This window comes from Symphodus melops, assembly GCF_947650265.1.
Source record: "Symphodus melops genome assembly, chromosome: 8".
Taxonomy (NCBI): Eukaryota; Metazoa; Chordata; class Actinopteri; order Labriformes; family Labridae; genus Symphodus; species Symphodus melops.
The window spans coordinates 24,934,925-24,947,800 of record NC_136698.1 but is presented as its reverse complement, the minus strand read 5'-3'; the positions used below and the strand labels follow the sequence as shown (position 1 = coordinate 24,947,800).

The following is a 12,876-nucleotide window of genomic DNA, read 5'->3' as shown; positions in this document are numbered from 1 at the left end:
TAAACCTCATACAACAAAACACTAAAGTCTTAACCAAGAACACTTAAATTAACCTGGAATAAGAACAGAAAACATGATACAATTTCAATCACAATTTCAATTAAACTTATCTTACAATGATTTAATCTGTTCCTGATTGATTGATTTATTACAGATACAATGAAAAGTGATTTTCTAAATGATATAAAGCTACATTTCAGGTTAAAACATACAGTATATCTGATAACTCATGAGCTACCATCAGACAATAACTCAGTTTACACTTTTATCTGCCTTTCAGGCAACCACCCTAATAATATTAGTAATAATATTACATTTAAAACAATTCAGTTACATTGATACAATTCTTTTAGCCACATTTTAATGCCTCTCCGATAATATTGAACAAGCAAATTAAAACGTGTTGGGAAAAAATTCAACTAACTCTTAGCTAACATTACCATTAGATAAAGCTTAAACCCACGTAATACCTTCCGTTAGTAATGTTTCTATACTACTATGCTATGTCCTAAGTTATTTAAATCAAACTTTGGCGTTAGCTTTCAACCACTTCCTGGTTAACACAACCGTTTGCGTGGAATTACTTCCTGCTAATGGGATGCTAGCCAAATAAAAGTGAAAGTAAGTTTTGAAACGTTTGCCAGTGACCCGAGGCTTCATTTTTAGCTGTCGTTTCCTCCGACATTCCCATTTTCATTGGCAGCCAGTTGGTGTTGTTTTAATCTTTTCCTCCAATGTGATTGGTTAACTTATGATGTCTGTCATGCTCATCTGTTAATTTCTGTTTAACTTTATTAACAGAGCACTACAACTAATGTAACTACAGATGCGTAACTATTCCTCTCGCCCTATAGCTAACTGATTGATCCAGTGGTGAAACTGGAGCAATACAGACTGTAGAGATGCTAAGAAACTATTATCATCACCTAACATACGTGGCTGCCTTTTAACTAAAGTAAAGAACATATTATTTTTTAAGTTGAAATTGTTGCGACTGTGATGCTAATTCTGTTAGCCCGTTATTGGTACTTACCATCATGTTCTTCTGACTTTTTACATTTTTATCTTTTTTCAGCTGCTTATAAATCTGTTAGCCAGCAGTATTACTTTATTATAGCATTTGTGCCTCCCACTCTGTGACACCTGAGAAAAATGGCAGCTGTGTCAATATGGGCAATAGTTTCTAGGCAAATGATTTATTACTATTATGGTGATCATCCTCTTAATTGAGGGCAGGGATTAGAGGAGGAAGCTGTCCGGACTCAGGAGCAGGGTGTTGATATTTTACACTGAAAGAGCAGGTGTTCCTGGGACCTGCTTCAGCACTTCTGTACGGTAATACAATCTTTCATATTCTAACTTTCAGAAATATAGTCCATGATGTAAAAGTTGTGGACCGGTGTTTAGCAACCACACCGCTCGTAACCCAGCAACAGGTTGACAAGTGTGATTGGTCTGCCCCTCAACCCATTAAAAAGCATGTATGCGTAGGGCATAATGATGCCTGGGGGCGGCTCAAAGACACATTACCCCCCATCCATGAGCTTACACTCGTCCACATGTAATCTAAGCGAGGGGTTGAAGTGTCCTTTGTCACTGGATACGCTTTAAAAATAAAACACCCTGTCGATGTTCTAGGATGCTTGAATGAAAGTGGATATTTCAGAGGCATTTCTCAGAGTCCCTGATGAGTAGATGGATATAGTCCATCTGTAACATACCAAGGCCGTCTAACAATTACATGTCTGACATGCTGTGCATCGCGATGCCAGAACAAAAAAGTCCCCAAATACCACAAAACTGGGACATTTTCTCTTTTGTATGGAAGAAAAAGAATTCATAAGATTTCATAAGCTTCGATTCATGAGGGAGTAAAGGCTGCTGGCCCAACAGCTGGAGAACAGCCTTTTTAAATTGGAGCTTATTGCAACATTTCATTCCTATCATGAGTCAGATAAAACAGGACAAGCTCCAACATCAAACAATGACTTTGTTTTCTTAGTGTTGCTGTTTGGTTTTGATCCTTTCTCTTGATTTAAAGGTGCATGGCAACCCCATGTAACATTTAACACAATCAGTTGTACATTTAACTCATTGTCTTTCAACAAATTAAAATAAGTCAACTTCAACCAGGTTGTAAATGCTTTAAAAAACACTTTTCTTCTCTGTCACTCATGTCATGTTGATCAAGTGTCTGTTATCGCTCTGTGTGTTTTATGTCTGTAACTTGTTTTGTTGTGCTGCTGCTGCCCCTCTTGGCCAGGAAACTCTTGTAAAGGAGATTTTAATCTCAATAAGGTTCTCCTGGTTAAACAACAAAACAAGGAAACAAACAAACACACTGAGTTATATTAAAACATCATCACAGCTTTAACTCCACTTTGGAAAGTGGAAATATCCCTTTTAATTCTCACCCTTCATAAAAGAATTCATTGAACAAGTCAATATTTATCGAGTACTTTGCTTGAACTCAGACATATCAATACCTCAGTGTTGTAGGGTTGTAATCATTTTAAAAACATCTAAGTAATCGTGTCATCAACTAAAATTGTCTTGTTTAGTTATCAATCATTTTGTTACAATCATTACAATTACAGTCGTTCTTTTACTATAAGAATTGAACAATAAAATCATAAAAAGCTCAAACTGGTCAAACTTCGATTATTTATACATCAGATTTCTGAGATCACATTTAAAATGAGATTATTCATTAACTCAAATCTTTTATTAACTAGTGAAATGTATATTCAAAAACAGTTCATGTTTTATTAACTAGGACAAAGACTTGACTTTGTATGGTTTCTCCTTATAAATACAATTGAATTTGTTGATATCGGCAATTTGTTTCACAGACGTTCTATGTTGGATTTTTAGATAGAAAAATCTTTTAAAACTAATTGACATAAATACATAAAAATGTTACTATAAAACCTTTAGCATCAGGTAGGATGCCTTGCATTTCAGATATCTGTGACTGGATTGTTACACGCCTAAATTACATTTCTGATTTGACAATAAGAAGGCTCGAGGCTTCTTGGTGCTGATTTCACTCTTTTCTCAAAAGTCATCATCAAAAAAACCAACCATGAGCCTCAGCAGTCCACAACGACCTTGAACTCGTCACTTTTTTTGGGTGACCCATTTCGAAGCTTACGTCATCTTAAGCGTGACCCCTATCTCTAATTGAAAGGCTTAGAGAATTGACATTGCAATGAGCACATGTGAAAGTTGATCCAGGAGAGAGCGAGGCAGCAGGACGGGAATGTTAGCTGTGTCAGGTAGACCAGGTTCCTGCAGGATAACGTCACACGTCAATCTCTGTTAATGGTGTGTGATTGTGCATCTATTTAGCAACCGATGCAGCTGTGAGCTTGTGTGAAACAAACATGGCAACACACTGAAGGCCAGTGCTGCTCATCTCATCTTACTCTTACTATAGCTGTACATGATGTCTGTATCGACTTCCAAATGATGCCAGGGGCTGCAAAAGGCCTTCACAGCAGCCGGGGGGTGTGACGTTTTCAGGCGAAAGATGCGAACCTGTCTCCTTTTATTTTAATTGTGTATTTCGTGAGCAACAGCACAATATTGTTGTGTAATGTATCAGGGCTGCTTTCATTTTGGACTTATAGACCAAGGATTGGGGGTTGTTTTCAAACACTGTAAATCTTCCTGAGTGTCTTTGGTTTGTCAGGATGTCTAGCGTTCCCTGAAGGAAAGGGATATGAGATTACCGGTAATAATAATTGAAAAAGTTGAATTAATTCAGGATATTACAGGGCCGATGATCCCATGGGTCCTTTTTTTGTGTTTGTTGTTTAAGCTAGCTTCACACAACTATTTAAGGTCTGTTTGTCCCTCTGGTACTTCGCCTTCTATCTAAAAGTCGCAAAGGCTAATGGTGGACGAATTGATGCCCCCTTACCAATATGGTGTATACGCTGTGTTTGTTCATGCCTTACTATGTAGGGCTGGTTAAAAATAGCGATTCATCCATGCATTGAAATAATTCTCAATTCAAAATCGATTCAGGGAAATCCTGAGTTCAGTTATTTAAATGACACGTCAGTCCAGTGAGGACACTGTGGGTGCTCCCATACTTTCACAATCTGTACTTTAATGTTTTATCCTATATTAAAGAATAATGCAATAAAATTTCGATAAAATAACTTTTTGAAATATATTGGATGACTTATCTTCTGTCAAATATAGAGAACTGTTTAGCATTCATTAAGGTTCAAGCATGATTACACTGCTGATCTGCATCTGTTAAGTTCATAAGCGTCGGTGTCATCTTCTTCCCCACATCACCTTTACGTAACATAACTAAAGGGGAGTATGAGTCACTTGGCAGCCGGTCTGAGTGACACCTGGCTCAGCACTGGCACAGGGTTCAGACACCTTCATTAACCCCTTCAGCTTACAAGCCCTAACCACAAACCACAAGTAATCAATACTCTCTCAAATTTAATTTTTGTTTCAAGAACGGTGACAACCATCTTTATGGAAGCTGCTCAGGAGGGCACCTTTAACGACCCCCTTGTGTGACCAGTGCAGGTCACTGATCAGGTAATGGATACATGAATATATTCACTCAATCCTTGTGTTTTGTCTTTACATGCTGTTATATAATTACATTGTCTTTGGAAACATTTCATCTGTTGAGGCATGTCCCATGGTGTTGAAAGATGTACTGATGAAGATTCGAGTTGTGCCATGAGCTCGACATTTGGGTTTGAGATCAAATGAAAGTATCTCTATTCAATTCCATTCAATTCAAAAAACTTTATTTGTCCCCGGGGGGCAATTCAAGGGCACACAGAGCAGCAGATAACGACAGTGCAACTATACTAACAATTAACCAATCAACAAAGAATAAAGTGTCAAAGAAGAATAAGTGTCAACCTCTATGTGGAGGTTTGAAAATATACGGTCACCCCTTAGGTTAACATGTTTAATGAATTCTACCAGAAAATGACAGGAAGGCCTAATGTGTGTACAATTGAAAGTTTTGTTTTAATGGTTGATGAAGGACTGCGTCATTTAAACTAATATGAATGTTTTTACTAAACTCTTGGCAAACAGGTGAACAAATTTTCAAAAAATATATGACCTAACTATGAAGCAGCCTTACTCAACATATCTTACATTTATCTGGTCTGTTTCTGTGCAACAGGAACCCGCATGTTTTAATTTTATTAATGATTCATTATGTAAACAAGGCGGTGGAGCAGGGGATTGCCACTTTAAAAGTGAAACTGCCCCAAAACACATGAATTATAAATTTGGATTATTTGCATTTTATTCCTAACAGACATCCAGCAGAAGCCACTTGTGGAAACAATGGCAGTCTTATTTGCTGATTGCCTCTGCAAATAAAAAGACACATGATAAAGATAAGAAGAAAAACACAGTACACACCTCTACTCTACACCAGGAAACCAGGCCAAAGGAAATAAACTAGAGAAGTTAGATAGTGTCAAGTCACTGTTAAAATTCCTGGGAAAATCTGAAACTCCAATGTTATCTTATAATTAATCACAAAGTAACAAAAAAAAAAAAGATTCATCATTCAAAGCTTTTCAGTTTCACGAGGAACAGAGATTTGTTGTTGTGTCTGTGTGATACACATGTTGCCTTCGGTGTTTGTTTTTGTTTTGTAATAGAAGAAGTCTGTATTAACCAAGCAGGAAAATAACAGGGCTGAAAAACAAATCCGTTCTTAAGACTCCAGAAGGCGGGCTGGAAAGGTTGCAGGACAGGTTTGTTGAGCCTCAGGGGCCCGAGGATCCCATTGGGCTCCTGCACTCTCCTCACTCTCAGCTCTTACAGTACAGCTCTTTACGTCTACAAAAGTAACACTAACCATTTGAAATAATCCCGACAGACACTCGTATGCATGCTAAGCTCTGACCCCCATAGAGCTCAGGGTAAACGCCACTCTTGCTTAGTCAAAGAAAAACCCACCTTATTACAAATCTCACTTCTAAAGCAAACATATCAATATGACAGTGAATTTAAATTAATGTATGTTCAATCAATGAAGCATGATATCTATTGTTGGACTTTAAGCATCTCTTATTCTTCTGGTTTTCTTCAGAAAAAAAAAAACATGGAAGAGTGGAAAATGTGATGAATATGTCATCACTCAGCTTTTCCAAGTAACCCACAGATGCAAAATTGCTCCTTTTCAGCCCCACCCCATCCTGACACAGCCAAGTACTTGGTTGCAACACACACATGCAAACACAAACGCACACACACACACAGATACAAGCAAGCTGCATGAACACGCCCTCAGGTGGTCTGCACAGAAGCGCAGGATGGCAGAGAGATCAACTGTGGGGTGAACTCGGACAAATAGTTCAAGGGCCAAATTTACTGTAAGGTGATTCTGCGAAGGCATTGCTATTGAATGCCACACACGCAAATACACACATGGACAGACACACACACCCACATACACACACAGAGGCGTCATCACACCTCTTCTCCCTCTGTCAGTATTAGTCACCGGGAGTCATCTCGCAAAGAAAAGAGGCTTATCTTTCACCATGCAACACCATTCAAAACACCACACTATCCCACTTATCAAAACAATTTTTGAAAGGCTTGAATAGATTTCAGCGATGCCAGGAAGCACAGAAATGTAACCGACTTCTTTTCAGGCTCAGTTCTAATCATGTTGAAGTGACCAGGGAACGTCTGTGGCCAATCAGCACTCCGTGCCCCAGTCACGATTGTGTGCACTGCAACACAGCAGGAAACACTGCGTGTCTCATGGCATCAATGCTGGAATGTGAACTGTCCTCACACATGGACTTCACCCCATCAGCGCTATCTAACCAACAAGAAGGTGTCATAGTAACACCAGCAGGTTCTGAAACAAAAGACAGATAAAAAAAAAATCTGTGCTCAAAATAAAACCCTTTTGAAGAGGATCCACAGACGCCTTGTAAGAAATGTTTGTGGCCTCCCTCCCTGACCCAAAGTGAATCCAAGCTGCACTCTTTCTTATGGCCACCGGAGGGCAACTGCAATGGTTTCAATAAGAAGACCAGCTGTATAAAAAACCTAGAGTAATGAGCCCACTTCTGACTAAGTTTATTACTGTAACAAACAGTTTCCTAACTGTCGTATTGTCTGCATCGTTTCTTATCAAAACTGCAGTTACTCGGGTGTGATGCAGCATTATAATGACAATCTTAAAATAACTCTGCTTCATGGACTAGAAGAAACTCACAAGAAACAACTGTGATGTCTTCAGCTGGGGCAATATGTTCAAAAGTGTGGTTACAGCTGGAATGAAAATAGATTGTATTTCTCATGTTTTTTGCACTGATGTAACTTTAATAAGCAGATTCTTAAACATGTTTTTAACAATGCCACCACTTCTGTTTCTGACCATAGCTGTGAGGCTCTGTTACACGCGCCGACAATGCTGAGAGGATTGTAAACTTTGGTTTTGTTTGTTATACAGTAAGTTCTTTTTTTATTGTCCAAACTTAAGAGCTGTGGCAACGTTTGTGACAGGTCGATGTTTAATTAGCTTTTGTCATCTCAAAGCTGGGTCACATCTGACAATGGTCAAAACCCCCAGACTGAATCTTGAAAATGGTACTCTACAAACCAATGGGTGATACTATGAGGATATATTAAGTCTACAGTAGGAACTCCATAACTTGGATCATCCAATCAGCAGTGTGAGCATGGAGACGTACAGTAGCCTGATTTCTCATTCCCTGTCTGTCACAGCTCCAGCTGTGCTTCTCTTCAAGTCAAACACAGGCTGCTTCTCATCGGTACGTGCCTCCCGATCTTATAAATCAGACCCCTGAAGGCTGCGGCCATACGAGCCGTGACAAACAGATTCTGGTTTGCGCCTTGTACGAGTTTCATGTTGAGAAAATATTTACTGTGCATGTAAAGTACATCCAAGGTGGAAGCCAGCTCACGTCCAGTGAAGGTTAGCAACGGCCGACATCTGGTGAAACTGTAGCCCACAGCTGTCGCCAGCCTGACATCTCCTTGCTCTCAAATTTATCTCCCACCACAGGGACATGTGCGTACGACATGCCAGCCATATCAAGGACATATTTTCAAACTGTTGGGAGGTTGCTGGGGACACAGTGGCTGACACAAGAAGCCCCAGGGGCCACATTGCTGGTTGGAAGGGGGTCAGAGCAAAGGGAAAGCAGGGGTGCTCACTTAGCGTCAAGCCATCACATTCCTCCCTCTTGTGCCGGAGGTCGGGCTGGGGGACAGTTAGAGGAGCGTCGTCTTTAACCAGAGCTCACAGTGACATCTTAACCTCACTCATAAACTGCTCCACTCGCTGAGGAAACAGGCCCTTGAGGCAGAAATGGCCACTGCTGAGACCAGTGTGATTAACATTCTTAAAGGATAATAACACTATTTTGACTTGTGGCTCATGTGTGGTATGTTTTTGTGCCTAGGACCATTGTTTGGCATGGTTTGTTATTTGTGACATTTTTTTTAATATATAGACTGACTGAACAAAATGTGCCTTACAGATTTAAAAAAAAAAAGGCCAAGTAGCAATATTATGGTACACTCTACTCTTACGATATTAACTGTGAGGATCTCAATGTTAAAAAATGCAAGACAATGGCCTGAAGTGTCAAAAGTTAAGAATCGTGGATAAATCTGTGCTGGTGTAACTTTTTGGAGCTAATGGGAAGTTATCTTGTTTGTTGTGTCACTCCGACCATACATCCACAGCTTTGTCTCCTTGGTGACAGGACATAATTATACAGCTCATGACAAATTCAAAAGTTGGATTAAATATTGCTGTGAGACTACATAACTAGCTGTTCTCTGGGTGTCTCACTGCAGAGGAATGTACTGATGACATTATGAAGATTTCATCATGAACAGATGTTAGGGAGAATGAATGATGGAGGGGCGACAAAGATATGGGCTCATCTGGCTGCTTGTCAGACTATTTTTCATGGCCAAGGCTGCATTTCATGCAGAAATGCTGCATAGATTCAAACTGTTCAAAAATGAAGATCAATCAGAGAATGGGCTTTCTTTGGGTTACAATTGATTATGCGTTAGCATGAAGTGCTTCTTTGCTGTTGTATTAGAGAAGCTCATGTGAACTCGTATTCTTACAGGTCACGTTTTATACTATTTTCACCTGTATTTACACCTGTGGAGCAGATTAAGTGGAATTACATATACTGTATATGCTGTACATCACTTCTTTTTAAGAGTTAAAGATTATGATTGAGTGTTTAAGTAGTAGCTCAATTTTGTACTCAGGTATATTTCTAAAGCATGGCAACGCAACAGCAAACATATTTTTCAGCTCAAAATAAAATAAAAAAATAAGCAAAATTAATAAATGTGTTTTTTTGTGTACAATTGTGAATACACCTCTTCTTGACAGTCACTCTTTTTTTCATTTGGGTTTTTGGATTGCATTGATGTTGCAGTATGATTCTATTGCTTATATCAAAGTGTATTTTCAATATAAATAAATCTATTTTATATTAAATATATAAATAAATATATAAAATAAATATATATACATGTATATGATAAATGTATATATAATGTACTATGGCAGCATGTATTCCCGCTCGAAGGACTATATTTCAGCACTGAGGTCGACTGCTCACAGTAAAACCTTAAACCTAAATGGAACTCACGTTTGATGTGAGTTATTGTCTTACTTTGTAAATTCTAATTCACACATAAATCAATCAGGTGTTTTCCTCCGTTGCAATGAAATATCATCATGGGCTTCACATTGCAGACAGCTATGATGTGTATGTGTAAGAGGATTTCAATACGAATGTGCTCTCAGTAAACGTGTGCATGTGTGTGTGCAGACTCTCATGGCTGCAGCATTTCCAGCAGCTTGTCATCAGTGCTTAGTCTCTCGACCGCTGACCGTCTGCCCAGCGTCTCATGGCAGCATCTGAAAACAAGGAGCTGGTTGAGTGACATGAAAACACAGATTCACTCTCATTTACAGTCTGACATGGGGAATATGGCAGCCAGAGTAATCACCATCGAGGCAGTGAACAGATCTGTCTCATGTTGAATGCATGCCAGTGTGGTGATTCTCATTAGTTACACAAGCAGCGTGTTTGGACTGGCAGCAAACTTTCACACTTTCTAATCAGACTGCGCTCTGTGGTTAGCTTGATTTAAGTAATCGTAACAGACAGAGCCTTAAAACTAAGGAATATTTATTTTATTTTAATGAACTTTCTGTGTATATGTTAATGAGTCATTTAGGCAATAACATTACCTGACACTTTCTCTGTCAGCTACTGTTAGCCTCCTTTTAAATCAATTATTAACACCAGCCGTCTTTAACAAGCAGCCATCCTCTTGGGTGTAACACAAGCAATTTGCAAACAAGCCCTCACATACTTCCCTGCAGCAGCTTTAAAGCCTAATATTATCATTTAACACAACCTAATTTGTGTCTTAGCAAAATGTCTAAAAGCCTCTCTGTTGAATATGTCGAGCCAGTGTCCGAACTGTACTCTCTACTCTTGGATTACTTGAAGATTTTTGGGACGTATGCCTCTGGCCTTGTGAGTGGCCTTTTCTGATTTTGTTCAGCTGTTACTGTATAGTAAAGGCAAAGACACCCCCAAGATAATCTTCAACACACATAATAATCTGAATATATTATGCATTACATGAAAGCACCCTGGACTACATGTAATTTTCTACTTGAAGATATTTACACTGAACCATAATCATGCACAGTCCTGAACAACTGTTCAACTTCTCCATTGCACCGTTTGCAAAAGTATTTTTTTTTAATCTCATATTGCTTTTGAATATATCCTATTCTATTGAGATTTATTGACAGTAAATGTACTATTGTATTGACTCTTAGATCGTCAGTCAATTTACTTTTTCGCACCAAAACATCAAGTGTGTTAACGTATTGATAATAAACCCAATTCTGATTCTCATGAGAATGTTTCTTATACATAAAAACTGTTGTTGTCGCTGTTTTTCTTTTACTCTACACATACTAAATATGAAGGTGAGAAGTCAGATAAAGGTGACACATTTCTTAAATGTCCATGTTGTTTTCATTCTAAGAAATCAGGGTGTGTTCTGGACCGTAACATTCTGCATCGTTGGAAGGTTAGTGGATTTGACAGTTCTCCAAGTGTCCCATCGCCCAGAGTTCAGCGAACTCGCTCCAGACACAACAGTGACAGCTGGGGGAGGGATAAATAAAACAGTGTCTCTATCTCCATTACAAGACAGCAATCCAGACAACAACTCAGTAGCCTGTGTTTGTGCGTGCTAACACATCCACACACGGCACACACAAACTTGCACGCTTTTCCTCACACGTTCACTGCCTCACACTTACTGTATTCACTGCTGCAAGGGCAACAGATGGAAAAGCAGAGAGGCGAGAAGAATGGGAAAGCGTCCGCAGAATAGAATAAATGCTGTTGGACTTGGCCCGTTAGCAACCAGCATTCCTCTGACAGGTGTAACATGTTTACCAAACAAACAAGCAACACACATGTCAAAGAAATGAAAATGGCGACTGGAGGTTGCATGACCTGTGAAAAGAAGCTGGTATCTGAGCTGGCATATCTATGAGGGCTTTGAAGGTATTTCAGTGAGACGAGAAGACTGCGTGCCACACCAGGATTGCAAGAGTGTCTCGTAGAATTTGTCTTATGTTACTCGCCCCGAGCATCCCAGGCAGCTCTGGTTGTTAGCCGGGGCCGTGCGGGGTCACAGGCGCTGATGGGCAGTTTTTAAGCCTCTCACTTTCCCAATCCCATTCCACTGTGGGGCAAAATCATCTCACATCACAATCAAGCAACATAAGCACTTGGACCGGTCGAGTGGGACTTCCGATATGAGTTTCTTTGACCTTGACCTCAAACCGAAACTTGTTCTACGCTGTTTTTAACATATAAACACGTTTATAGCTCATCTTGTGTTTTTTAAACAAGACTTAACACTCAATCAGGGCTTCTTACTTTTTATTTAACCAGTTCATTAAACATACACAAAAAGACTAGAGATATGAGTAGTCACAGCTATACTACAGTTATACTATATATAATTATCTCCATTATTCAGTCTGTCCAATTGTGACCTTGATCCTGGTTTTGGCAGAATAGGCGGTTTTAATCATGTTGAATTGCTCTTGATTAGATTTGCTTTAAAATCTTCAAAAGAAAAATGCAGGATTTGTGGAACCACTTCTGGGATCCTGACAGGAACTCTTGCAGAACACATTTTTTTTATTTTTGGACAAATATGACTTTTACTTAGTTGATATCTATCTACAAACGCTATGGTCGAATGTTTTAACTGAATAAAAAGGGCCCTAAGATAGGGTGGCCATATTTTCAAACCTTCACATTGGGACACAGATTGGTGACCTATACTGGTCACACGTGGTATGTGAGGCTTCCCTCCTGAGCGGCTCAAGTTCAATTCAAGTTGGTTAAGTCGAAAGTGTTACTTCCAGGTTGTACCCACCGTTTGTTTGCACAGTTTAATTTGGCTTTTTGTGTCAGCATTTTCACTGTGGGAAACTGAAAATGTATGCATACGGTGCGTTACAAACGCAGCACATTTATTTCCTGTTCCTCTTTAAAGGAAGCGGTTTCTCCAAGCTCTTTGGACAATCGTGACTTCCTTATCAGCATGACAGCTACCCTACCCGTTATAAACGAGTATGAAAGCCTAAAGTAGGCTAGCTAAGCAACAGCCTCAACCCATATTGAGTGACACATCTACAGACAAGTCAGGATTGAAGGTGTCTTGCATTAGTGATGATTCTTAGTATTTAAAACAAAAACAGCTTTGTAAACAACGCTGGTTGACTTACTGACAAAT

The 12,876-nt window shown here is 39.2% G+C and overlaps 1 protein-coding gene across 2 annotated transcripts in view; it reads left to right on the top strand.

Annotated features, from left to right (window-relative positions):
- The window catches only part of LOC306828231 (basic immunoglobulin-like variable motif-containing protein), a 367,160-nt gene that overhangs the window by 135,564 nt on the left and 218,720 nt on the right, over positions 1 to 12,876 (top strand). The window lies entirely within an intron of this gene.